The sequence below is a fragment of the Cygnus atratus genome, chromosome 5 (assembly GCF_013377495.2).
Source record: "Cygnus atratus isolate AKBS03 ecotype Queensland, Australia chromosome 5, CAtr_DNAZoo_HiC_assembly, whole genome shotgun sequence".
Classification (NCBI taxonomy): Eukaryota; Metazoa; Chordata; class Aves; order Anseriformes; family Anatidae; genus Cygnus; species Cygnus atratus.
Genome location: NC_066366.1, coordinates 14303735 through 14329192, shown reverse-complemented (window position 1 = coordinate 14329192; position 25458 = coordinate 14303735). Strand labels below are relative to the sequence as shown.

The window sequence follows — 25458 nt, the reverse complement described above, 5'->3', positions numbered from 1 at the left end:
TGGAGGTGTCCATTTTTTTGTTTTGTTTTGTTTTAATAATTACATTTAGGCTACAACATTTAAAGAACCACGTATGAAGAGAATTTAAATGAGGAAGAGAAAAATCTAACAGCTTGAAGTCAGTGCAAGATTTAACTCTACATTGCCACATTCACCTTTCACCAGATTAAAAAGTTCTCAGTCTTCAACAATATTCAACAATAACAAGTGATGTACAGACCAGCCATACCCCAAGCAGTGAATAACGAATAACTGAAGAAAATAAATGGCTCATTTTCAATGGTTCATTTCATGTCATTAGACAAAAATTGTTTGCTAAAAATAGCAGGTATTTACAAATGACTAGGACAATCACAGATATAGGAGTACGCTAAAATGGAAAAGAAGAAACTGTTTCTAATTAATAATACTGGTAATTAATAGTTTAAATAGTCTGACGTGTCATGCATTTTATTCCAAGTGACCAGACTTGCTGAGTCTGAGGTCACCTGAAATGATGAATTCATGCCTTACAATACAAGAGGAAAACAGATATGGAAGCAACAACAGCATTTACACAGAATGTCAGAGGTTTAGGCATTTTCTGCCATCAAATATGAAATGCTTCAAGGAGTTCAAAGATGAGAGATGTGCTTCAATCCTATTGTAGTCTATGTTACCTTACCTAGGTTATCTTTGGTTCACACATGAAATATAGCTGAAGAAAAGATATTTTGCTGTAAATCTGTTGTTAATTCTGCATCTTCGCCTACTGAGTTCTAAAGACAAGCCAACTGTATATTGGATCAAAAAACTCCTTCTGGAAAAGGCTTAATCTTCTGGTTGGCACTGCTCACTTTCTAAACAGGCAGATCTCAGCAGACACCCGATGAAATTTCTGACCTGTTTCTCTCCTGTCCTGCTTTCAAAGTAGTGAACTCTTCAAAGGAAGTTTTCCCATAGCATGATGGAGATACCAAAAGCATGTTGCTAAACAGAAGATGAATAAAAAGAAGAAAGCAAGGAAGAAAAACAGCTTTTTAAACAATCGCCATGCATGCTGTAGTTATTTTGACATTAAATTAAGTAGTTCTAAGTCTGGTGTGAAAAATGATGAATAAAACAAAATAATTTGTTAGGCATGGCAAGTTATTAGAGGAGCTTCCAAATCCAAGACATTAAATGCTATTATGTGTAAATGAAGTGCTAAAGAATGGAATTAACAAATATGCCGAAGGGTAACTATTTCTCATTTTAAAAATAAAATGCAACATTGTAGAAATACAAATCAGCTTACATTTTATTTATAGCCTATACTGTACCATGAGAAAAGAATACACGATCAGTCATTCAGTTCAGCCCAAATGCTCTAGCCCAGTTCAGACAGTAGTTGGTCTCACAAAAACAAATATAAGTAGTGAGCAGTCAAATCTGGTACCTCCCTTGCTGTCTCCCAGCATCTAGCCATTCACACATAGCACAAAGATATTTGAAGATTTTGAAGATTTAATTGATCAGGGGAATCAGAATTGAATATAAAATTTCCAAGACATGGACAACCTCTGGATTTATACAGTGACACAATAAGCTGTTTTCTAACAACTACTAACAGTTGTGTGTGTTGTGTTTTTTTTTTCCTGTTTCTTTTCATTTACTACCTGCCATGTTCTAGGGTGATATTTTATTGGACTTTCTAGTATAACCTCACAATCCTGCTCGTGAATAGTAACAATCATCTCAGAGTCTATAATTGCATATTATTTCATTATTAAAACTTACTCTTTCCTTGCAAATAATTTTACCTTTACCTACACCAAATTTCATCTGCCATTGTATTATACCACAATTGAATTGCATAAGATTCTTCCCCACATCTTCTGTGATGATACTTAACTTCACTACCTTCATTTACAGTCATCAGGCCTGTTTGAAAATTCAGATTTTGCACATAAAGTATACTCTTCTCATGCCTAGGCAGCAGGAAGCAAGAGGACACAAATTACTTTTATTGGTTACATGAGGCATATTTTGGCTGTTTATGCCTTTAGTTCCTTCTGAGCTCTTGTATGAATTTTGTCTGGTTCTGGCCCATTCATTTCATCTGTTAGTTGCACAGCGCCTAGTGCTGAAAACATTCGGTCTCTGAAATGACATTTCAGAGCATTCACCTAATTTAAGCCCTCAAAAGACTAATTCTGATCTGTATAACTTCCATCATATCTCAAATTATTTTATTAAATGCGGAAATAAATAGCTTGAGTTAATATATTTTTGATTTAACATTTAAAACATTTGCAAATGTATAAGTCTCATATCTATTGTCCAGAAATGAAAAAAAGCTAAATCACAAAAGGAACCTCAGACACACAGGAAGGGATCCCAACAGTCTGGATAGCTGTTGTAACTCGAAACTGTGGCAATGTTAGACACAGAAAATAAAAAGTGATCTCCAATTTAAATTCCACTGAAGCAGATACAGAAATGGTGTTCCAACATGCATTGAATAGCCTGTTTTCTCTTCAAAGGACTGATAAAAGTGCAGATTCATAATTATACCGAATCATTTTTAGAACACATTTCCATAGCAGCAGTTGAATAGACCTTACCGGTAATGCAGCTAATCAAAATCATTAGTAGAACTGGCAAAACAGCTTTGGGAGACCACCAGCAAACATGGAAAGTCAAGTATTTACAGGAACAGAGTAACTCATAGTAAGCCAGTTCCTTGTTACAACTCAGATTCTCTCAGGTCCATTGGATGTCAGCTACATAACCCACTTGCATCTTTTCCTTTCACACCTCTCTTAATTTATTGATGTGTCTCTTGACATTCCAAGTATGCATATATGCAATCTTACACATTATTAACCTGGCACCTTCTTGTAAAAAACATATTTTGGCAAGAATAGTAGACCTTCCAGTATTCAACTCCTACCCAGTGGTTAAATAATACTTAATATTCATCTCAAACATAACAGAACCTCTTTTTATGATTTATCAATGCCCTGGAGCCAGGAGTTGCATTTCACATTGAAAACAAAATGCTGATCTAAGAGAAGAGACTGCAGATTTCACATTGTGGGAAAGAAGGAAATCAAGAAACAGAAAGGAACATAATTTAGCAAGTTAGATGACTAAATCTATGCCTAAAATAGCTCCACTGAAAGCAAAATGATTATTTTTAGTGAGGGTGAATTCAGACCAAAAATTTAAGTTATTGAATTGCATTAGCAAACAGAGCTTTAGAGCAGGAAAACCGCTTGAATCTATAGTGGGGGATAAAAATGAAATTGATGTCTCTCAGGGCCACTGCCTCACCTTTCTGTGTGGGACGTATGTCTGCAACATCCCTGCTGGAGTGATTCCCATCTCCTGTCTGGATGAACAAAACAAGGGAAAGGACAAAGTGTACTATAAAGAGATTAAGTGATGGAATTAAGAAACAGGGGAAAAAATACTGAAAACTCCTCGCTAGATCATCTTAGAGCCAGCAGATCAGACGATAATTCCGGCAAATACATTGCCCTTCTTCTCCAGTTATACTAGGATGTGGTGAGAAATGTGTTGCCACATTCAAGGAAGAACAGGCAAGGTGTTCAAACTCCTTTTCCATGAAAAACAAACAAACAAACAAAAAACCCACGGAATGGTTGGGATAGAGATAATGATGCAGGTGGGGAAAAATCAGTACTTTTCCAAATGGTCCCAAGCTTGATATTTAATAGCTCTGCCACAAAAAGATCCCAAGGGAGTTTTGTATTCTGTATCGAGAGAGAGAAATAATATAGTTTCTGCTACCAGCAATATTTATAAGCACTGATAATAGGGTATATTTTATTTGTCTACAGAAATTACCATTCAATTAGAAAAAAAAGGCAATGTCTTCTTCTTTTCAGAACTCATCCTGGTACAGCCAAGGTTCCCAAACACCTCTATCTAAAATTCAATTATAATTGCAGGCTAAACTGTATTAAAAAGCTCTGGAAAAACATAATGAAACGGGATGTAAAGTATGATCTCTGTCTGGAAAATTTGCATAGTATAAACGACAAGACAGAGGAACACTCAAATTACCTATTTTTTTTTTCCTCTCTGTAGAGGATAAATCATTAAAATAAGCTACACAGAACTCTGTTTGGAGACAGGGCTAAGTTGGTAGTTCATTTATGAATTGGTCATCAGCCTAGAATTTACTTGTGAGGAAAAGAAAACAGCCTGCTGACTTAACTGCTGAGTCTATAAGGAAGAAAATTCAAAACTTTTCAAGGAGCATGAGAAACAGCTTGTAGTCACCGCTCTACTGTAAAAGAAAATAAAAAAATCTGCTAATGTAAAAACATGGCTTCACAGACACACAGAAAATATTCTTCAAAGAAAATCACAAAAACCAAAGAAGCATTAAGTTGCTCTTCACTATAATGTCACAGTATGTCCAACAGTTATTAGACCACTGCTATGTGTATATAAAGTTCAACTGCACAGTAGGGATTTATACATCAAAAAATCCCCTGCCAGTGCTACATTATGAGAAATATGATTTTCATTATCAAGGACCCTATAAAACTAGTTACACAAAGATGAATACAGACTAAGCTGACAACCTTGGAAGCATATAACTTAGACATGAATGATCTGAATGGATAAAATCTCAAAGAATTATACACTTAGAGGAAGGGTAACACAATAGTCAAAATCCTACATTCAGTGAAGACAAACAAGAATAAAATCTAATTATTTTGGAAATTGAAGTCTTCAATTAAGAACCAGAGACACCAAAACAGACGATTACTGTTTGATATAAATCTAAAATCTCAGAAATAAAAGAGACTTGGTGTCAAGAAAGGATAAAACCATAATAGATAGAAGGGACCTGTTTTGAACAACCCTTACTACCATCTAGGAAAGGCAAGTAAGAAGTCTTAAGTAGCAGCCTTGAAAGTTTTATACTTTTATTTAGTGTTGAAAGTTCTTTGATTTTCCTTTTTGACTGCAACAGAAAAAAATATTTCAAAAATAAAATAATTAGCATTGGAAACATTGTCTGTTTTCTAGACCTTCACTGGCATTTGTGGCTTTATTCTGCATAATGTGTGCAGAATTTGCAAACTCAATGTGAAATATACTACTAATAAACAGATACACAATACAAATCCTAACTACTACCTATAATGTATTAACAAAATGCAGGTACTGAGCACAAATTTGGCTTTGTAGATATTTCAGTGTGCAGCTATCATTCTCCAGTGCAAGAAACATGTTTGTTGCATACTACTTGAATCAAATACCTGTGAAGGCACGCAACTTACTGCAGCTCCATTCTGCTTTTACTGAAAAGTACCTCCAAGAACTCTCTAACATTAAATCAGATCAATCTCACTACATGAGATCACACTTACTGTAGATGATGAAACAAAGGTGCACAAGGGCTTTTAAAATTTAGGCACCACATTAAAAATGTAGGCGTCTTACAGGCTAAGTCACCAGAAATGCAGCTGTACATTTTCACTAAATATCAGCTCTATGATTGTGCACTTATATAACATCATGTCATACGATGGCTAGTAGTCTGCTCCTCCGAATTGGGCCAGGTCGCATGCTGTGACATAATATAGTATGAAGTTCAAGTGGAGGACTCAGGACAAACTGATGAGAAGAACTGCACCTCCTGACCTCTCACATTGCTCATGGGCAGCCTCAGCTAATCCGTCTCTTCTGCACATTCCTGCTAGGCAGACCACCTAGCACAGGTATGGCTGCATGAATTCTCCACTGAATATGTGAGCCAGGAAGGGCTTTCAGCTCGTATTGCAGGATTGCGTCCCGGCCACACACACAGAATCAGGACGTAAAAGTAGCCCTTTACCCAATTGGGAGTTACTCCTAACTGTATCCATCCACTTACACCCCTGGGTAATTTAAGGTGCTCTGGTTCAGGAGGAGGAAGGAAACAAACCATTGTAGTTGGTATTCTGAATATGCTGTAGGAGTTTACTCTAAAAACACACACTGCTTATTTGGTGTCTAAAGCAGAAGAGCGAGCCAACACTAATGGTTGTTACTAATTAGATTTTTAAAGAGCTCACTGTGAATTTGTAGCTAAAAATTACTGTGCCAAACTCCAAAGATCTGGCCATATTTTAACTGCTTGACTGTGTGACTGAAGCAGACAAAAATAGTCTTAAAATGTGGCATAATTATTCAGTTGTGTTACTAGCTACTACTCAATGTTAATTATGCATTAAAACCTAAGAGTATTATTTATGACCACTTGGGGCAGTATTTATTTATAATGTATACCCAGGCTTTCGGACAGAAGGCTGCCTTATATGTGCTCCATGACTTCAGGGGGAGAAAGGAGGTCCCCAGATTCTACTTCATATGTATAACACTAATTTCTTCTTGTATACTAAACATAAGCAGTCACTCAAGCTCATTGTCTGATCTAAGAGATGTTCAACCACCAGTTGAAAGAACAAACTGACACGTAAACCTGCTGTGCAACTGTCACCAACTCTGAACACTCCTAAGAAAAGAGGATGTATGAAATACCTCCAACACCTTCCCTGCCATTGAATTTCACAAAAAGATACATGAAACAATGCTATGAATTCATGCAGCCGTCAGTCAATATGTGTCTTTCACAGTGCAATTTCACAAAAGACAGGGTTTTAATGAAATCTGCTGAGTTTGATTTTTACCAAGAACTTTTTCTGGTCACTGTCAGCCGTAACCAATGAATAGCTAAATTCCTGGAGAGAGTAGGGAAGGGGAGAGCGTAAAGGCTGCAAAGATTAACAGATGTGAACATTTGAGAGCATGTGTTCAATAGCATTTTCAAGGGCACCGCATCGAAACTATTAATGAATAGTAATCCAGAAGCAGATAAATTCGGGCAGGAAATATGTGGGCAGGAATCACATTTAATATAATTGTAAGTTAGCAAGAACTGCACACATTGCTAAGATAATGTTCATCCATGCAAGACCAGGTAACTCATGAGAAATCTAGAATAAATGCAAATGAACCAAAAATAGCCATTTAGGTTTGTTCCATATACAATGGAAATTGATTTAAAACACAATTTAAATGGTTTCAGACTTACATAGGCCAGTGCTTTTGAACACAGCAAAACAAATGAGGACACCGACAAAAGATATTAATAAATCCTTATTTCTGTTATGCTGCAAACCCACACAATTTAGAACTGAAATAAACACATTTTCAACCAGCTCTCATTTACAATTATCTCTGGTCACTTCTCAATTGGTTAAGCATGCTTCTCTTCTTGCCCATATGTATTCTTACAGATGATATAAACTTGAAGGAATAGCTGCTATTATTTATAAAGTTCCTGCCACAGAGAGAAGAGCACACCCTTCCCTTTTCTTTAACATAAGTCTTGGCACTTAAACTCTCTTCTAACCTCTCCCATCACACTTCTACCTCTGTCTTTCACTGGCAGGATTGGTTAATGACCTGTCAAAGGGCAAAGCACTTCACTCTTCTAGCGCTCCAGGCTTTATTAAGAGTAGCCAGACTTGGTTTTGCTAAGGTTATTCCAAAAGGACAGGGAAAAATGTATTCTTATTTTGACCCTCACTGCTGGTTGTGAGAGTAACATAACCCTTTCCACTATGTTACTGTGAAACCTTCTCAGCAGACATTTAACCTCTCTTTTTTTTTTTTTTCCCCACAGAGGCAAAAAGACTACAACAGGACAGCTGAGACAGCATTCTATTTTCTCACGGAAAAAGTAAGGACTCAAAGCAAGCAGGTTGCAATACGGAGGAGAAAAATATTATGCCACCAAACCCATCATACAGTAAACAGATTAGGAATGCTGGAGGAGAAGCTAACTCAAAATCCTTGCTGGATATTTCATTGCCCACAGGATTTTTGAGGCACCTCAGAAAAAAATGCCAACATCACAGTCTCTAGGACTTCCATCAGTACAACTCCCAGTCATGAGATTAGCAGGTTTTTGCTAATAGCAGTTTAAATCTCCCTGCAGAACCGCAGCTTCTGATCTATCACCCTGCAATCTGCATTTACTGCACACATCCTCTTTTTCATGTTTATATGAATAATTCCATTTACTTGTTGTTTTTTTCCTTATCACTCCATACACAGAATCACAGAAAATATTTCAATGTCATTGCAAACTGCAAAAAAAGGAGTGATAAAACCTCCAAATGAGACACTGTGAATATACAAAGTAAAAAAAAGTATCACGATAAATGCAACCTCTGTGTCTAGTTGAGAGCCTGATTTTGAAAAGGTGTTACAAATGCAATTCTCATTAGGTATGGCTGGAACTTCAGCCTCAGCAGCCAAACCTGAAGACGTTTAAAAGAAAGGTCACTAAAACATCGATAGAAGCGTGCTACTCAAATCGCTGATCTTGACAGAGCTGGGTTAACGCAATGATCTGTATCATACGCACCATTGACAGCAGGTAACGTATGAGTAAAAGCGTCATTCAAGAAGGCTTCCAAATTCTCCCTTTTAAAATTAGACTTCCAAACCCACAGCATGTACCATGAGGAGCTATACTACTTTTCACTCTGGAAGATGTAAAACACGCAAAGCATTAAGACTGAAATATTTTTGCACTTGGATTGTCTCCCTGCTCTTCTGGATGATGAATGCTGGCAAAAGGGACAAAAACATTGCCCTACTACTAGCTATATAAAACTTTTATGGCAGCCATAATATACAAATCATTACATTAAAAGGACCACAGATCTATGTAATTTACAGCTCTGCTTCACCAGACATTCAAATTCCAGTTCAAACACAAAATTTAATCCCACTCTTTAGCTGATCTTCCTACCAAGTACTTTAAAATGGAAATTTGACTTGAGGAATTTGAGGAATTTAACAGGTAAAGTAACTTTCTATGAAATATAAAAGGTTTACAATTATCACCAGAAGACAGGGTGAAAATGAACATCAAGATGCTGAAGGAGCCTGGAAAGTTTCTCAAGAACTAAAAAAAAAAAATAAAATAAAAAAATGAGAGAGAGAGAGAAAAAAAAAGATGATGACTGGGGGCATAAATTGTTGTGTGTTGTGTTAACAGAATTTTAACCAAAGAACACTTCCAAGATAAACAGGACAAGAGAAAATATACCATTCGATAACAAAACGTGTATTTCCTTTTCATCCAAAGAAGGAAACCAGCTGTTAGAAAACATGTAAAGGAAAGTTAGCCAAGAGAGCAGGAACCAAGGGACAAGGGGGTGTCTTAGTAGCAGAACAATAGAGTTTGCAGCACAGGACTTACATCTCATTTACACCTTACAACTGATTCTTCTGCTGGGTCATTTGTAATTCAGAAACTAATTAGCTCAAAGAGTATTTTAATGTTAATGGCGACAAACAAGCTTCAAAAATCAGGCTTGCTTAATTCTCTCTCCCTATGTCTCCCTGTTAGCTGTCTTCCCTTGGTATCTTATCAAATCTGTGCAGAGTTATTAAATTCCTGGTAAAACAGCCCTACAGAAATATAAGCTTTTCTTAATTGTTTTTGTCTAACACATGACTCACCTCAAAGACGTTTAAACACAGACTAGCCCTGCCAGTCATACAGTTGCCCTGTTATCACAGCACAGAGTTTTCCTACACCTCTCCAAGTGGAGCCTGCAAAATGGCAGCTTCAACACTGCAGGGATCCCTCCAGGCCCCCTCCCAAATCCCTCTATCCCTGGATCCTGGGCGGGGGCTTCTCCATTGAATCTGGCTGACAAACCTCCTGTGCAATCCAGCACTGGCCTTAAAATGCTATGAGTGTTAAAACATGAGAGTTTGGTTATTTGCTTCCCTTTAAATTCAGGCAAACAACAACAAAAAACCTCATTTGAATTCAATTTCTACAGGGATAGTGGGAGAAGAATTTATTAGGCCACTCAGCCAGGCAGGTCCATAAGTGTTGTTTTGTTTTGTTTTTTTTTTTTTCCCCTCCCAAATTGTAATACTTGTTTAAACACTTATATTTCTCTACAGCAGGATAATATGTATTCTCTGAAGTCCTCCTGAAGGTGTTTATTTTCTTTTATTTCATTTTTTAAAGTACAAAGTTGGCAATTACCTTGACAAAGGACCAGTTTTCCAAAATTGATGTATGTTAGAGGGATTTCAGAAACACAAACAGACAAAAGCAGACTACATTTCTATGTTAAGAATGGTGGTTATGATTATAACAGGATAGCCCTTTTCCTAAACAGAGTCATTGCCATATTTAAGGACTAGGTAGGACAAATTACTCTGCTTTGTCCAGCTGAGAGCATTAGATAACAATCAAGTCATTAATTCCTGGTTATTATAATGTTTTTGAGACTTACTGCTGAAGGAATCTTCTGTCTTAAAATACAGAGGTTTGGCTAACTGCTATACAGGGTTTTTTTGTATGAAAAGAATTTTAGACCATGCCACTAACACCACCTCCCTTTCTACCAAACCTTACTTGGGGAAAGAACATAGACTCCATGAGACATGATGCCATCAGCTTCTCCTCACAGACAACCTGCCCTTTCCATTCTGTGCACGTACATGCATTCATCACCTCAGGACAACAAATTTCAGGCAACACATGCAAAACATACACTTACGTATCTGAAAAACAAATGAAAAACTTTTTTCTTCCCCTAAATCATTATTTTTACAGAATAAAATAGGCTCCCCCTGTTAACAACCTAACATAGAAGAATGTTTAGGAATGTCTCAGGACTCAGCATGTGTCAAATAGCAGAAAATGAAATCTCTCCAAGGGCACGAAGTAAACACACAGGCTGAAATTCACACACCGCCTTCACTGCAGCTTTTGTGTCCTTGAGCTTTGCCACTTAAAAGTATTCACCACACACACCGTGCCTAGAGGAAGACACCTGACAGGAGCTATCAGAAGTACTCACAGTCCCTTTGTGACAGGACAGGACAGGACACTGAGCCACAGTGTTGATCAAGCTGCCTGTGTCAAAGCAGCTAATAGTTTAGGATGGTCAGGAGATGCTGTAATGTTGAGTTTTCTATGCAGTCTCCCTTCACAAGCACACGCTTCAAACAAATTGTTTTGTTTTTAAAATTCATTAGAAGGAGGGGGGGGGGGGGCATCCTATCTGCTCTGAATCAAAGCTTGACTTGCAGCAATAATGAAATTGAAGAGCTGTAAATTCTTCAAAAATAAAATGACAATAGGGTTTATTCTGAAGAATAAGCCTCAAATGTAATTCAAATAAACAAAATGAAAACAACAGGCTGCATACTACAGGCAAAAGACAGCCCAAAGGCTGCATAAGACATTTAGCTCACCATAAGAGTTTTAAAAAAAAAAAAAAAAAAAAGCAATACGTACATTTTGAGTGAACAGCTGTGAGCAGCTGCCTCTTAGCTGGCCACCCCACAGGGCGTCTGTCTGTGCAGTAGATGTGTTGGCCCACAGGTTGGTTGCACTTCTGTATCTTGGACCTTGCCCTCTATGGGGGATAGTCAATGGTAGACAGCATATCGAGGGTAAAAAGAAAAAGAAACGGGCAAGTGGGGAGAGACAGCCTGGTGTAGGGAACAAGATGAGAAGAATGGAGAGGGGGAGGTACTACAGCAGGAAGGCAAAGCCTGTAACCTAGATCAGCAAGAGTACTTAACAGCTGATCTCTGCATTTGAGATGGAAGCCTTGACAACAACAGAAGCTATATTGACATTACAGCTTAAAAGCTGTAATGGTTGCACAAAGTACATTAGACTATGAGGACACTTGACAAGGGAACAGGTAATTCTCTCTCCTGTCCTTTCCCTGAAACTGCCAAAACTAAAGCTGTCATTCCTAAGCAGTGAGAAAAAATGAGACTTTTAAAAGGTTTCCTGGTACCAGAACAGGACACAATACCATTTTTTTTCTTTTTTTTTCTTTCCAGTTCACACAGTTGTAGTCTCAGTGGGGAATCAAATGAGATGATGATCTTGGAGACTAACTTAAGGCACTGTGACTGGTACAAACTGTTCTCTGTTGGTTTGTGAGAGAGGGGGGAAAAAAAAAAAAGAAAAAAAAAGAAAGAGAAATGAGTAGGGAAACCTTCCCTGTCCGCTGTACCACTTTTCCGAAGATCACAAGACCACAGGCAATGCCAGCCATGACATTTCACTTTTTGAATATTTGATCATGGAAACCTTAAAACACTCTTCAGTTTCAGTTTTATGATTTGTGATAGTAAGGATTAGTTCTTATTGGGGGAAAAAAAAAAAAAAAAGCTACCCTATTTGCCATGCACCCACTAAAAGCTAACAAAACACTGCCTGCTGGTGTCCCATGAGGGTAAGCCAACATTATTTTCATGTAGGTCATTCAGCAGTATATAGCACAGCCACACAAACACACACACACACACAAAAAAAGAAGACATCAAAAATACAGTCCTTTGGGTTTAATCCTACTCTGTAGGTTCCCAAAAGAAGCACCTTCCACCAACCAAGAGTATCACCTCTAATGTTCTTTTTTGTACAAAATGGCTCAGTAAATGCGGAGCTTAATAGTTCCATTTTTCTTTCCTTAAAGCTAGTCTATCAAAAAATCTTTACTTTCTTACACTGTACACACACAAGCTTAACTTCTATTACGCATTTGATCAAGTTTTAATCACTTGAACAGTAATGCAAAACACAGAAAAGACTTTCACGAACAAAGATATTAAACTTTAGCCAGGTATAATCATCTGAGATACCGTTATTCTGTTTTTCAGTTTGTCTTCATATTAAATCGCTCTCTAATACTTTTATTCTGGCAAAACTACTATGATTTCAGTTTCATTAAAGCTCAAGCCCAGCCAACCCTTTTTGGCTGTGGGAGGTGTCAGGGTGGGGGGAGAAAAAAAAGAGTGAAGTTGTTTAGCAGAGTATGTGATGACCACTTCAAAGCCATAAATCCTACTAAAGTACCTCAAAGAATAATGATCAGTCAGGACTTTAATCATCAGGAAAAGCTAGTTGAGAGAATAAGGAGGGTCCTAAGGGTAATCGCTGTAAAATGAAAGTGTCCACTGAGAGCATTTTTTTCATTACAGACAATTGAGCCATTTCTCAACCTTGTTTATCTTTAGCTTTTCCTTTTAGACCAGAGGGAGAGTAAGGGATATTATAACCATTTCCCTTCAGTGAAGTAGAAAGAAAAATGCTAGAAATGCTTGGAGATGAACAATGTTGCTTCCACAGATGCGCTTATGTGCCCTTTTTTGGGGGCAGGTTTTCAGGCTGTGCGCCAACCACTGGTCCCTTGAACATCTAGCATCTGGCTGAAATCCAGGTTCTGTCCTTAGCCTGAGATGCACGGCATACTTTGGATATCCTGCCATGTATTTGTGAGTACTGCAACACATAATATCATTACTCAGATTATCCCCAACAATCACCTTGTTTCCTGAGTCTTGAGCTGATCCTTCGTGCTGTCTTTTGGCTTAAATGCACCCAGTCCCAGAAGAGCAGGGAAACGTGACAGACATGTAAGATCAGTCATATGGATCAGGTTCGTTGCAGCTTCTAAAACCTTTTCACTATTTATTTTCTAATGCATAAAGAAAAAAAAGCTTTAAAATCCAGAAAATAGAAATAATTTTCTGCTCCTATTTATTTGAGTTTACAGAGCATTAGATCAGGTTTGATTGGATTCATGGTCTGCCTTTTGAACCAGAGATTGCCTCTAGCACAGCTCTGCTTCTGTGATGCTGTCTGGTCCAGCCATTAACTCCCATTGTGCAAACATGCTGTAGGAATACTCTGTCTCCAGGGCTTCAGGCTTCTTGTTCCATTTAAAAGAGCTTGCCTTAATCACTGCAGAAGTTCCTTTTAAACTATTTTTTTTTTAAAATCTTTGTCCAATTCACCCAGTCCTGTTCCTGGAGATGTGAGAAAAGCACTAACATGCCAACCCCTTTTTCACCAAAGCAGCCATCAGTACAAAGCCTTCTGTAGCCACTATGGTGGGTTGGTTCTTGCCACCAAAATTAGAGTCATGATTCTGTACTCCATTGGAGAGCAATTTTCAGAACAATTTCTCATCTTCAAACAGAATACACTAATTTCCCTAAACACCCATCTCTGAAATCATGGTATATTACTGTCTTACCTGTGAGGCGAACCGGACCTACAGCAGCATGGTGTGATGTACTGATTTAACACCCACAAAGTTAAGGTCCTCAGGTTAAAGATCGTGTGTAGTAGATTCTGGTACTACAAAAGAGAATCTGAAGATTTTCTCTCCACTGAGTTGAGTAATGGCAATTTCATCTGAAATAATTTAGCACCATTTGGTTTCCTTTCTTCTCCCAGAGAGTTTTTGCATAATAAACACCTTTGTATTTATTCTTGAACTTTTCCATAAGTCAAATAATTGAAATGATTATGAAATCTATCAGTTTTTACATAATAAATACCTTTGTATTTATTCTCAAACTTTTGCATAAGTCAAATAATTGAAATGATTACGAAATCTGTCTCTCCAGCAAAATGCTCGGTCACAGATGCTAGCAGTTTTTATAAGCTGTGGCTAAATTTTTCATTTATTTTTGTTGACTATTATTGCTTTGTAATTTGAATTGAAGTCTTGAAGACAAATTCCATCAACCAATTCATTTTATTGATTATAAACACAAAAGACCAGAACTGATCAACAGTTTGAAAGTATATTTTATCAACATTTGCTCTGTTACAGTTTAATAGCAAGTGAATATAATGATCAGTATACAGCACACAGTCTCTGGTTGTACTGTTGCTGTAGTACATCAATATGAAAGAGCATACACATGCTTTCCAGGATGTTTTTAATCCTATCTACTTATTTTAGGAACATGAATTGTAATGCATGAAACAAAATTTCATATTTGTTTGAAATTTTCATTAAAATTTGAAAAAATCAATATATATATTTCCTTTTCTGGCAAAAGAGAAAATTTATTATTTGATTTTAAATAAATCGCAAAGCCAAAGGCCAGAATAAGTTTAAATTACTCTTTTGGCAGAAAAACTACAACACAATGAGTGCAAAGCTTTCCACTTACTCAGGTTTGAGTGACCAGCTTACAGAATCGCATCCTGTTGTGACATAGATACCATGTGGTAGAAACCTCACATAGCGGGATGTGGACGAGGAGCTGAAAAAGGAAAAGGGAGCCACAGCGCTACCCTAAATGATAATGAAAGATAAACCTGCTATATTTGGTAAAAATGGCAGCTCACGAGCTATCATTTAACAGCCCATTAATAATTTAGTCACTGTGCTATCTTTCTTGCACAAAAGCAGTCTTTTTCAGGTTAAGAAAAAGGAAAGTTTCACATCTCTCAAGAAGAGAGAAAATAATCAGTAATTCTGTAGAGCCTCCACTGTGTGTTTGCACAGCACACAGAAAACACTGTTCTCTTAAAGACAAACTAGAGAAGACGATATCATTTCAGTTCACAGAAGATTATGCAACACGCAGCAGCAATATTTTGTGTACAAAGTTATTTAGATTCAGGAAAGAATTTCAGAAGGACTTGAGAAGTGTTTTTTCAAGTACGGTCTTTAAAAGAGAACTATCTCACTCTGGTTTAGACACAAAATGATGGCTGGCTGTCCTCAGGGATCTGCCCTCTTATATCATATTCTATCATCTAGCAAGTCATCAAATATATCTAGGTCACACAATGCGCCATCTACCCACACGTTGGCCGAACAACTTTAAATATTTCATCGTATGGCTTTATATCCTGGCCCGTTTCTTTGGGATATTTACAACATTAAAAAATCATTTGGCAGTAAACATTTTATAATAAACATTTCCCCTCTCTCCAACACTGCTGAAGCCTGGCTGTTTCAGGACAGAACGTTGGATCTTTCTCCCGTCTCCCTGCCAAGCCAAAGATTTCCTCATTTTCTATGGTTTGTTTCTTCCCTGCTACTGGGAAAACTTTTGAAAGTTAAAGACAAATCCCACAGGCTACCATTTATTTATTTAATAGGCAGCACTTATTTCTTTCATTCTCCGTGCATTTATCTCTAATTTCGAAGATTTCATGCCTGATAGCCTTCATGGCAAAGTACCTACAACCGCTTGTCCATCAGGCCAGTGAGTTGGCTGTGTCTTAACAGCACTGTCCCACCGAAGAGACCAGCCTTGAGCATCTCACTTGCAGCACATCATTCCCCTTACAGGACAGGGAGGGAAGCTGCCTGTAGCCCTTCCGGTTTTGAGCCTGGCAGGGACAAGGCACTGTAAGCTACAACGTGGCAGGGAAGCCTTAGCAAGAGCATAAACCCAAACAGAAGGAGCAAATCAACCCCTTTGGGTGTACGCATTCTCAATAAATTTGGTTATGATTTTCAGCCTATGATCCTTGTGGGTGTGAGAATTTATGAGAGCACTCAGAATAATACAGGTGGGAGAATTCAGTGGAAACATTCCAAATACAGGCCAAAAAAGAGGTGTGATTTGAAATTTTCTTTGAACAACGACGTGACATTTCTATTATTCATATATAAACTGCAACAGAAAATTTATTTCCAATACCAAAATGTTGGTGTAAACAAAATAGCTGTTTAAGGAACTGTGTAACATTACTGGGCAACTAGTTACATACCCAACATGTTCCCTTGTACCTCAGCTGAAGGGCACACATTAAATTAAGCACACTGATAGATTTATTAATTTTTGCAGTGCAAAGTACCTATCAAACACCTAAGATGGAAATATCCACAAGTCATATCTTTCACTATGAGAAAGAAAAGAAAGATACTATTAAGTGTAAGAGAAATCTCATCAGAATGAGTGGCATCTTATTCCTTAATTCTTCTTCTTAATTCCTTAAAAATAATCCTGTATTCTTTTTCCCTCTGTGTCCAAACCAAGTACCAAATATCACTCCTATAGCAAATTACAAACAGAAACAAGGTGCATAAAAATAAAATAAAAAATAAAATTGAAGGTTTTTTTTTTTTTCATTTCTTTGTGTGTGGCATCGTATTTTAGGCAAGGTGAAAGTTCCATAAATCCATCTATGAAATAAATACAATGTGCTGCTGCTGCAGCCAAGAGGTCACACCACCACTTAGTCTTGTAGCTAGAAGAGACTGAAGTCCTTGTTTCCATTTACTTCTTGCTAATCTGGTAATATAAACTGCCAATACGCATCCCAGAGGGAAATCCCTCACCAGCAGGACTCTGGGTATGGGCTGGCTGTCACCTGAGGGACATGCACAAAGCGAAATGCCCTTCTGACATCCCAGACCTTGCCCCTCTCCCCTGTGTTGTAAAGCTGAGAAAAAAACATACATGGTGTTGTGATACTCTCAGCATAGAGATGAGCTCAGGAAGGGACCTTCAGATTCTGTAACCATTCACTTAACATGAACCAACAGCACAATTTTACACAAAACCACTGAGAACTAGACCATTTTCAGTCAACATGGCTATGTAACTAAGTTGATCACAAGGTTCTCTCAGTGAAAAGTGTGGAAACATTGAAACTATAGATGAGGATCAAGTTCATGATCAGAAAACTCTAGATACACTTCCCCACAGCCTGAAATGGTTGGAACAAGGAACTTGATTATTTCTCTGGCTGCTATGATAATGCTTTCCTAACTCACAAGCAACCACAGAAGAAAAAATGCTAGAGGTTGAGAAACATTTAATCACCAAGTGTTTGAATGTCATCCTAGCCTATAATCTAAAACAGACCAAAAGAAAGGTAGGTCCGCTCCTTTTTATACACTCCGATAGGCACATAGAGTATGTCACACATTGAACGTATTTAAAGAAATACCTATTTTCCAGAGACTTTCCAACTCTCCTTAAATCTTTAAAATGGACAGTTTCAAAAGCAAACAAATTCTACCACCATGCAATAAAAAAAAAAGTCAATTATTCACAAGATTACAGATAGTCGAGAATGAATTGGCCTTCCTTGGTAAGGTAAAGAAAACAAAACTAAATAAAATGAATCTGTTAAAGGAATAGAAGCCTCAGTCAATGCAAAATCACTTGGCAGATACAAATACAGTTTTTATTGCTGTTGTGCGTGGGGACAGGGGAAAAGGGTACCTTTTTTTTTGTTCTGCTACTGCTGCTTGAAAAGATGACAGCCTAATAACATCCACCTAGAACTGGATTGCAAGTTTACATTACACAGCATGTGTTCTATTGTTATTGCACTGTGTGGTAGGCTAATGGTTTTACTACACAGTGCCAGAGGCAGAAGATGCTTCTGAAAAATCACTTAGGCATCAACAGCGCAGAAGACTAATCTAATTTTATTTATTTATTTGTTATTATTACCTATCAAACATAGAAATTCAAAATGATTATTATTCAATAAGAGAAGCTAGAATTTGCATATCTCTCTGCCATGTCTCTCTACCATCATCCTGATATGGGAACATTCGACAACGGATCAGTGCAACAAGCCGCCTTCTTCAAATAAACCAACCAACCAAAACCAAACCAAAACAAAACAAACAAACTAAAAAAAAACAGCATATCAGTGCCTTCAGAAGGCATTAAAGCTAAGAGAAATCAGGAATACAAGTCAAAGCTCATATCCATTATCTACAGATGGGTCATATATGATTCCTTAGGTCTCAAAGTGAAGCCTTTTTTGGTTAAGATAGGAAAACTGTCAAATAAATTCCAATGTAAAGGCTAGAACAGAGTGAACGAAACCAGCACTCATGGGAAGGGTAAAAAAATAAAGACACTTGAAATAAGGAGAAAGACTCGTTTGTTACAGTGCCAAACATTTAAATATATGAGACTTGTCCCCTGAAAACCCTTATATTAAGCATATGATTCTTCTAATGAAAAAAAAATGATATTGAGGAAGAAGGGAAAATACAGATTGCATTCCTACAAAATTCATATTTATTGACTTTATGCTTTACAGTTTTATGTTTATATTTATGTTTATGTTCGTCATATGCACACACATTCTCCTCTCTTCCCCACCTACTTGCAGTTTTTACTCAGATAAAGTTTTGTCTCATCTGAGAATTCAATCAAAGGGATGCTTCAATCCCATTAGATTACCATTTAGATTCACAAGAACTGTTTTATCAGCCTTTGCACCTTTTGGGTATTGTCACTTTTTATTTCTTTTTAACACTGTACCAAGTTAAATATAAAGTGAGGTATGGATGGGCATGCTAGCAGCTCTCCCCATATGCAGGGCTCTCCTGGCCCCTTTTGGAAGCTCAGTTATGGGCCAGATTGACCGTCGACTCTTGTGGCCTACAAGCCCCCTGTAACTACCCTTCTGCTGAGCAGCTCTCTCCTGCCACTAGAAGCCCCGAAAGCTCACTGGGTGTTACCAGCAGGGGGATGAAGACAGATTTCTGTTGTTTTTTCCATGGTGCCCCACAACATGAAATACTTTCCAAATTCATTTAATCAGATTAGAAGCTCTCCTCATTTCTCGGCCTTGTGAAGACAACAGTGCAGGTAGCCTGCTGTTTCTGGTCACTCTGGCTCGCTCATTCTGTCCTATACTAACCACAAGCACACTTCAATCTGCAACACACACACTTCAATCTTTTCCCTGTATAACTGGAGAACTTCAACTGCCTGTAATATGTCAGCTCGTCACTCTTCACATGAAGGCCAATTTCTAACAGTCTGATTTGCTTTCAAAACAAATCAGCATGGCAATTAAATGTCTTCCCTTCAAAAGCCACAGAACTGGATGTTTTTGGCCTCTCTTTCTGGAGCCCGTGTCTGATGCAAAGACATCTTTCTGTCTCTGCTAACCTGCTCCTTCACAGCAGGTTAGCTAGGGAGCTGGCACAGAGCTCTCAGACTTCTGGTGGCCTAAAAACTTACTTGCTGGGGAATTGCAGAAAAGTTTTTCAGTCACAGGATAGTGAATTGGAACTTGAAGAAAGCAAAAAAGTTGCCTGGTTTCTCTCATTTCAATTTTTCACCTGCTTGAACTATAAGGGTCTTTCTGTAGGTATTATACTTCCCAATCAGAAACACTGGTGCTTATAGAAGACAGAATGGAGAAGGGATTCCTCACGTAGCCTTCCTAGATGTGTTGTAAATTTACCTTCAGTTTTCTACCCTTTCAATTTGCTTGAAAATCCAGGGTCTGGCCATTCTGTGCAGCTGGAAACTACTCAGTCACTGAGCAAGGTGGTGACATTGACCTCTGTTGTGCATCATCACAGAAAGCCTACTAGAAGACTTGTATCAAATTCATGTCAAATCTTCAAAACCAAGCCAAGTTTACACTTCTTCATAAGATTGGCCTTAAGTATGAGTTTCCAGTACTATGTTTGACGTACTTTTCATAATTTTTTAATGTCACAAAAGAAAATCATCTGAATGGGTTACTTTTAGGGAAACAAAGATGTTTAGCAAAATTATATTATTCATGATAATATAGGGCTCTGCCTCTCATAAAATGCCTTGCTATTCCCTTTGTGGAATCACCACTACCAGCAAACCTCAGACACCAACTCTCAATTTATAATACCCAATTTGATTCTACACATTACCTGGGTTAAGGGGCACACACTGGAAATTATGTGTAATTGACTGTAGCTGACTGAAAACAAGTCAATGTTTTGTTAAAACCAAGGATGTTGTCGTCATTCTGCACAAGGCTTGGCTTTTCATTTTCATTCCTCCAGTATCTGAGTAACGAAGAGCATTAATCATGCAGGAATAAAAAAATAAAATAAAAAGAAAATAAAAAACAAACAAAAACAAAAAACTGGAAGGGAAGCAATAGCTACAAACATTGAGCATAAGATAGAAACATTCAGGGTCTGCTGGCTCTGGAATTCTTCAAAGCAAGAAAGCTTGTCAAGAAGTGTAATGCTTTTAATACTATACAGAATGCTGTGTGAGCAAGGTGTGATGAATTATTGTGAATTAATACTACAATTTTCAAGGTAAGAGCTAACTATATCAGAAATGTATTGCACACAATACTGCTGTAACAGTCCCTACTTGTGTTTTGCCTGCTTACCTGAGCTACCTGGCTTTTCCTTTTCATAGGTAGTAAAGCCAGAAGGAAGTACTTAAAGTATCATATGAAAAATATGGGAAAAAGAAAGAAGTAGGTGTATTGGCTCAGTACACCTGTATTATAAGAACGAAGGTTAAGCTTGCAAGGCGTTCATGTAATACAAAACCTCCAACTTCAGCCAACAAGAAACAGTACAGATATGCCGATGCATGCCAGTGAATTACTAATAACTGAAAAGTCAGCATATGTGGGTCAAGACTTTGGGTTTTAGAACAGTAACAAACAACTGGAAAGTTTCCCATAATTTATCAAACTAATGCAAGTAAGCTCCTTCTCTCTAAGAAAAGTGGGTGGTTAGTGTGGGTACAGCATAACATTAAGCTTCTAGAAAGAGCTAATGCACATCATGTTACTATCTCCCTTTCTTTCAAACGTGTTAGTTTCAGGGCTTCCAGAATCATTCCTGTTACATTTCTGTTAATAGTTCATATGCTGTCACTGCATTGAAACTAGTGCTGCCATCAAAATAACCAGTACTGTTTCAGCATAATGTTGTGTTCCCACACTCGGTGCTATAGATCTGCTATTTAGAACAGAAGCAAATCAGAGCACAAACCAGTTTTGCCCTCTTTGCTCAACTCATGGCATAGTTGTCACTGTTGCAGTCTCACAGTAGGTAAATGCAATTTCAGAGGTTCCAACTCAATTCCAGCCATTCACTGATATTCTCAATACAGATTAGAAACCATTTAAGCAAATATTCGTAGGAATGAGCTTGAAACAGAGCTTCTTACCTGGGAGAAACAAAGGAGGGGGCAAGAGAGGCTGCCTCAAGAACAGAATTACACTGAATTTGCCAGAAAAACAAAAGATGTCTGGGTTTCCAGTGTGCTACCACTACTCTAATAATAATAATCCAGAAAAACTGTAAAGTACAGAACTCCATTAGTAGATATGAGCAAATAATGTTAATTACAAATAAGTTTTTTAATATTTTTTAATCTGTTCACATTCCCTTCATTTTCTTTCCAGTTGTGTATTCTGTTTAATGCGTTTATTGCTGAGAACATTTGCCAAAATTATGTTTAAATTCATTTAATTAAAATTGGTAAAATGCTCTAAGATTCATAAGCAGAGAGATTCTACTGAAGTAAAGTATTCTAGCAAACCTGAGAAAGATAAGAACTCAACAACTGAAGAAGATTTTTGTCATTGATTTCAGTGGGCTTTGAATAAGGCCAAATTTCTACTTTGCTTTCAAATGACGTGCTGAAGGAAACACTACTCTACTATAATAGCTGCCACTAGTTGAACTGCAGTGTCAGCTGAGGAATGTCTCTTGCTGTACATGGATTTAGGGATCTCTTTTATTTTGATACGAGTCAAATTTCATCTTTAAAGTATTAAGACTTCATCCAAGCTTAAGTTTCTTCCCCTATCTTAACAGAGATAATAGATTTTCTTACTTTCTTTTACACAAAGAATTCACAGTGATAATGAATTCCCAAAGAATGCCCCTGCTGAAGTTAGAATTATTGGAAAATTATTGCAGAGATGACTTCTTTTTCTGAAATACATTGTTATAATTTAGAGTTCAGTGGAGCTTTCTAAATGCACATAGAAAATGTGACGCTACCAAAATTGACAGCATCAAGTGCAAATATAGAGAGCTACAGTTAAAAAAAAAAAAAAAGCATGCAATTTACATTTAAGCTGGCTGCCCTCACTTTTCTGGAGTTACAAACCTCAACTGCCACTAAATTGTCAAGTACTAAAGCAGCCATGTTCTGGGACTGATCCCCACTGTTGACTGTGATTTGAATTTCTTGGTGTTTGAAGAACATACTCTGCTTATGAATTAAAGAGGTATTATTTTTTCTTTCATTGTTTCTCAGGAGGCAAGGGGCCTTTCAGATAGCTGTGTTTACACAACCTGGCAAGAATCCTCACAAAAAAAATGTATTTTATCCTTGGATTTCTGCTTCAGATGTGTCTTCCCTGACCTCCTGTTTCAAATCTGTTGTCTTTGTTATTCAGCCTTAATTATCTAACTGTTAATATGCCCTGTCCTTCCCCCGAAACCCTCCATCTGTGACTACACATAAAATTTTCATTTCTTTCTCATATGCTTCCCAGTTGTTCGTCATCCCATTTAGCATTTTACTAACTCTACCTCTGCACTGCCTTTAACACCATACAATTTCTGTACTTGAATTGCTTGCCTTTGCATTTTATACAGGACCAAACATACTATTAACTGTCTTGGTGACTGTAAAAACTGTCTTTCAAAATGTTTTTTTCAACAATGAGGCAAAAAATTGCCAAGTACTACATATGAGAAAAGAGGAGAGGGGCGGACTATAAAACAGAGCTGGAGTACTATAAGCTTAAAAAGTCAGAGAATGGTTAGAGGTTTTTAAACCACTTGCATTAATTCAACATGAAATTTTGACAAACATGAAATGTACTCAGTGTCTTGTAAACACATTATTACCTGTCCCCTGTGTACATTAAAATCATGTTCTGTCCTTCAATCCTGAGTATATGTAAAATGTACATTCGGCTACAGAATTTCCTTTCTTTCACTGTGGTAGTTCAGAGAATCTACCTCATAAAAATATGCACTTAGCATGCTAACAGTGCACCCCAGGGATCAGTAGTGGGTCCAATACTGTCCAAAATCTCTTCATTAATGATCTAGATAATGATCTAGATAATAAACACTTCAGAAGCAGGGTATTTGAACAAAATTTCATTTCTCCATGCAATATGTACACACAATTTCTAATCTTGCACTGAAATTCCAATAAAGAATTTGAATCATTTTGTACAACCTACAGGAATTCCATGAATTGGTATAAATGTCGAAATCAAAGACCATTCATCATGACTACTGAAATTACTTTTTTTTAGTATCTTGCAAAATATTTTCCCCTGAAGAAAACCATAATTGCGTATTCATTTATCCATTTCATGCAATGTTTTTTCACTTGGTATGTGTAGAACCTGTGACATCAAATGTCTACAGAAAATTCTCAAGTATCAACATACACTGCTAGACGGCCCACAAGATACACAGCTTTAGGAAAGTGCTGAATTGGGATGCAGGAGGATATCTGCGCCCTTAAGTACATGTTTGCACACACTAATGCAACAACCAAAACCTTCTTTTTAATATGTAAATTGTATTGGGAACATAGCTTAGCAGACTCCCTTGAAAACACATTTCAATGTCAAGAAGCTGATAAAGAGTTACACATTTTTGAAGCATCTCTGGCACTGGGAATAATGATATGGTCTCCATTCATAAGATTTAATAAAGGTATAATTTTAGAAGAGTATGGAGAAGAATGAGGCATATAGCCAAGAAATGAATTTCTGTCTCAGATCCGAAACTGTCCTCTTGTTTTTTTTTAATTACAACTATTTCTTTCCTGTCAGGGGAACAGCATGACCTCACCTTTGAGAATAAGACCAGGAAAAGGGAGAAAAGGAGAGTTAGTTCCTGTAAAAGGGGAAGGAAAAAAAAAAAAAAAAAGGAGGTCCATCCCACAGTCATAACTAGTCTCTCTCTAAAACTTGAATGTTTGTTGTGGTTACCCTCTCTCCTTTCCTGGGCAGGAAAGAAAAGGAAAATACACAGTAACATGGAAGAAATGTATTATGTTCTACAAAGATCTTGTCCACTTGACAAAAGGGTTGTGGTTTTCATTGTAACTCAATGAAAATTGCCACAGTATTCACTCTGAACTACCTTCATATTTACCTGGTCTTCACAGCTCATATTCTCCTGAAGGTCAAAGCCAAGTTTCAAAACAGTGATCTGTACACTGAAAACTCAACTTTTTGATCTGTGCATTGCTTTCCAGAGCACGGATGGTTAGAGAAACACTAATGTATTGCCTGCCTTTTTTTTTTTTTTTTTTTCCATATGCAGTGTTTGTTAGCATTGTAGAGCAGAGGCTGAGAAGGGCAAACAGAGCACTGGCCAAAAACATAGCGTAAAGGCTACTGACCACAGGATGAACAGCTGCTGACTGAACCATTTTCCATGATGAACTGATACAAGATTCAACCGTAAGGATGACTGAACCAACTTCAACACTATTTCTTGTGTCCCGAGGCTCACTGATGTACACAGGAACCTCGCTGAAGCTCTGCCTTACCAGAGAAAGGAGATCTATTCAGTACTGAACAAAAAAACAGTTGCTGGAAGTGATACTGAGTGCAAGAAATATTCAAGCAAAAATATAAGATGTAACTACTAAGTTTACCATTCATTACATTCTTAATGGATGTAACAATTGCTAAGGCAGCAAAACTATGACTACTTGCAATAATATATTTGTTAGGTACTATCCATCTACAGATGCACATGAACAAAAATGGAAAAGCGGTCTTCTCCACTATCTCTTGAGAGCTATTAAGGGAAAACAAACTGTAAATATCCAATTGTAACAGATGCCAGGCCTCATGAATATATTAACTTT

General features: G+C 37.4%; 1 protein-coding gene across 1 annotated transcript in view; it reads right to left on the bottom strand.

Annotated features, from left to right (window-relative positions):
- Positions 1 to 25027, bottom strand: part of LRRC4C (leucine rich repeat containing 4C) — a 375271-nt gene extending 350244 nt beyond the window's left edge. The window contains exon 1 of the mRNA XM_050711144.1: positions 24985 to 25027. The gene's annotated coding sequence lies outside the window, so the exon portion shown is untranslated. The remainder of the gene's footprint in view (positions 1 to 24984) is intronic.
- Between the last annotated feature and the right edge of the window lie 431 nt (positions 25028 to 25458).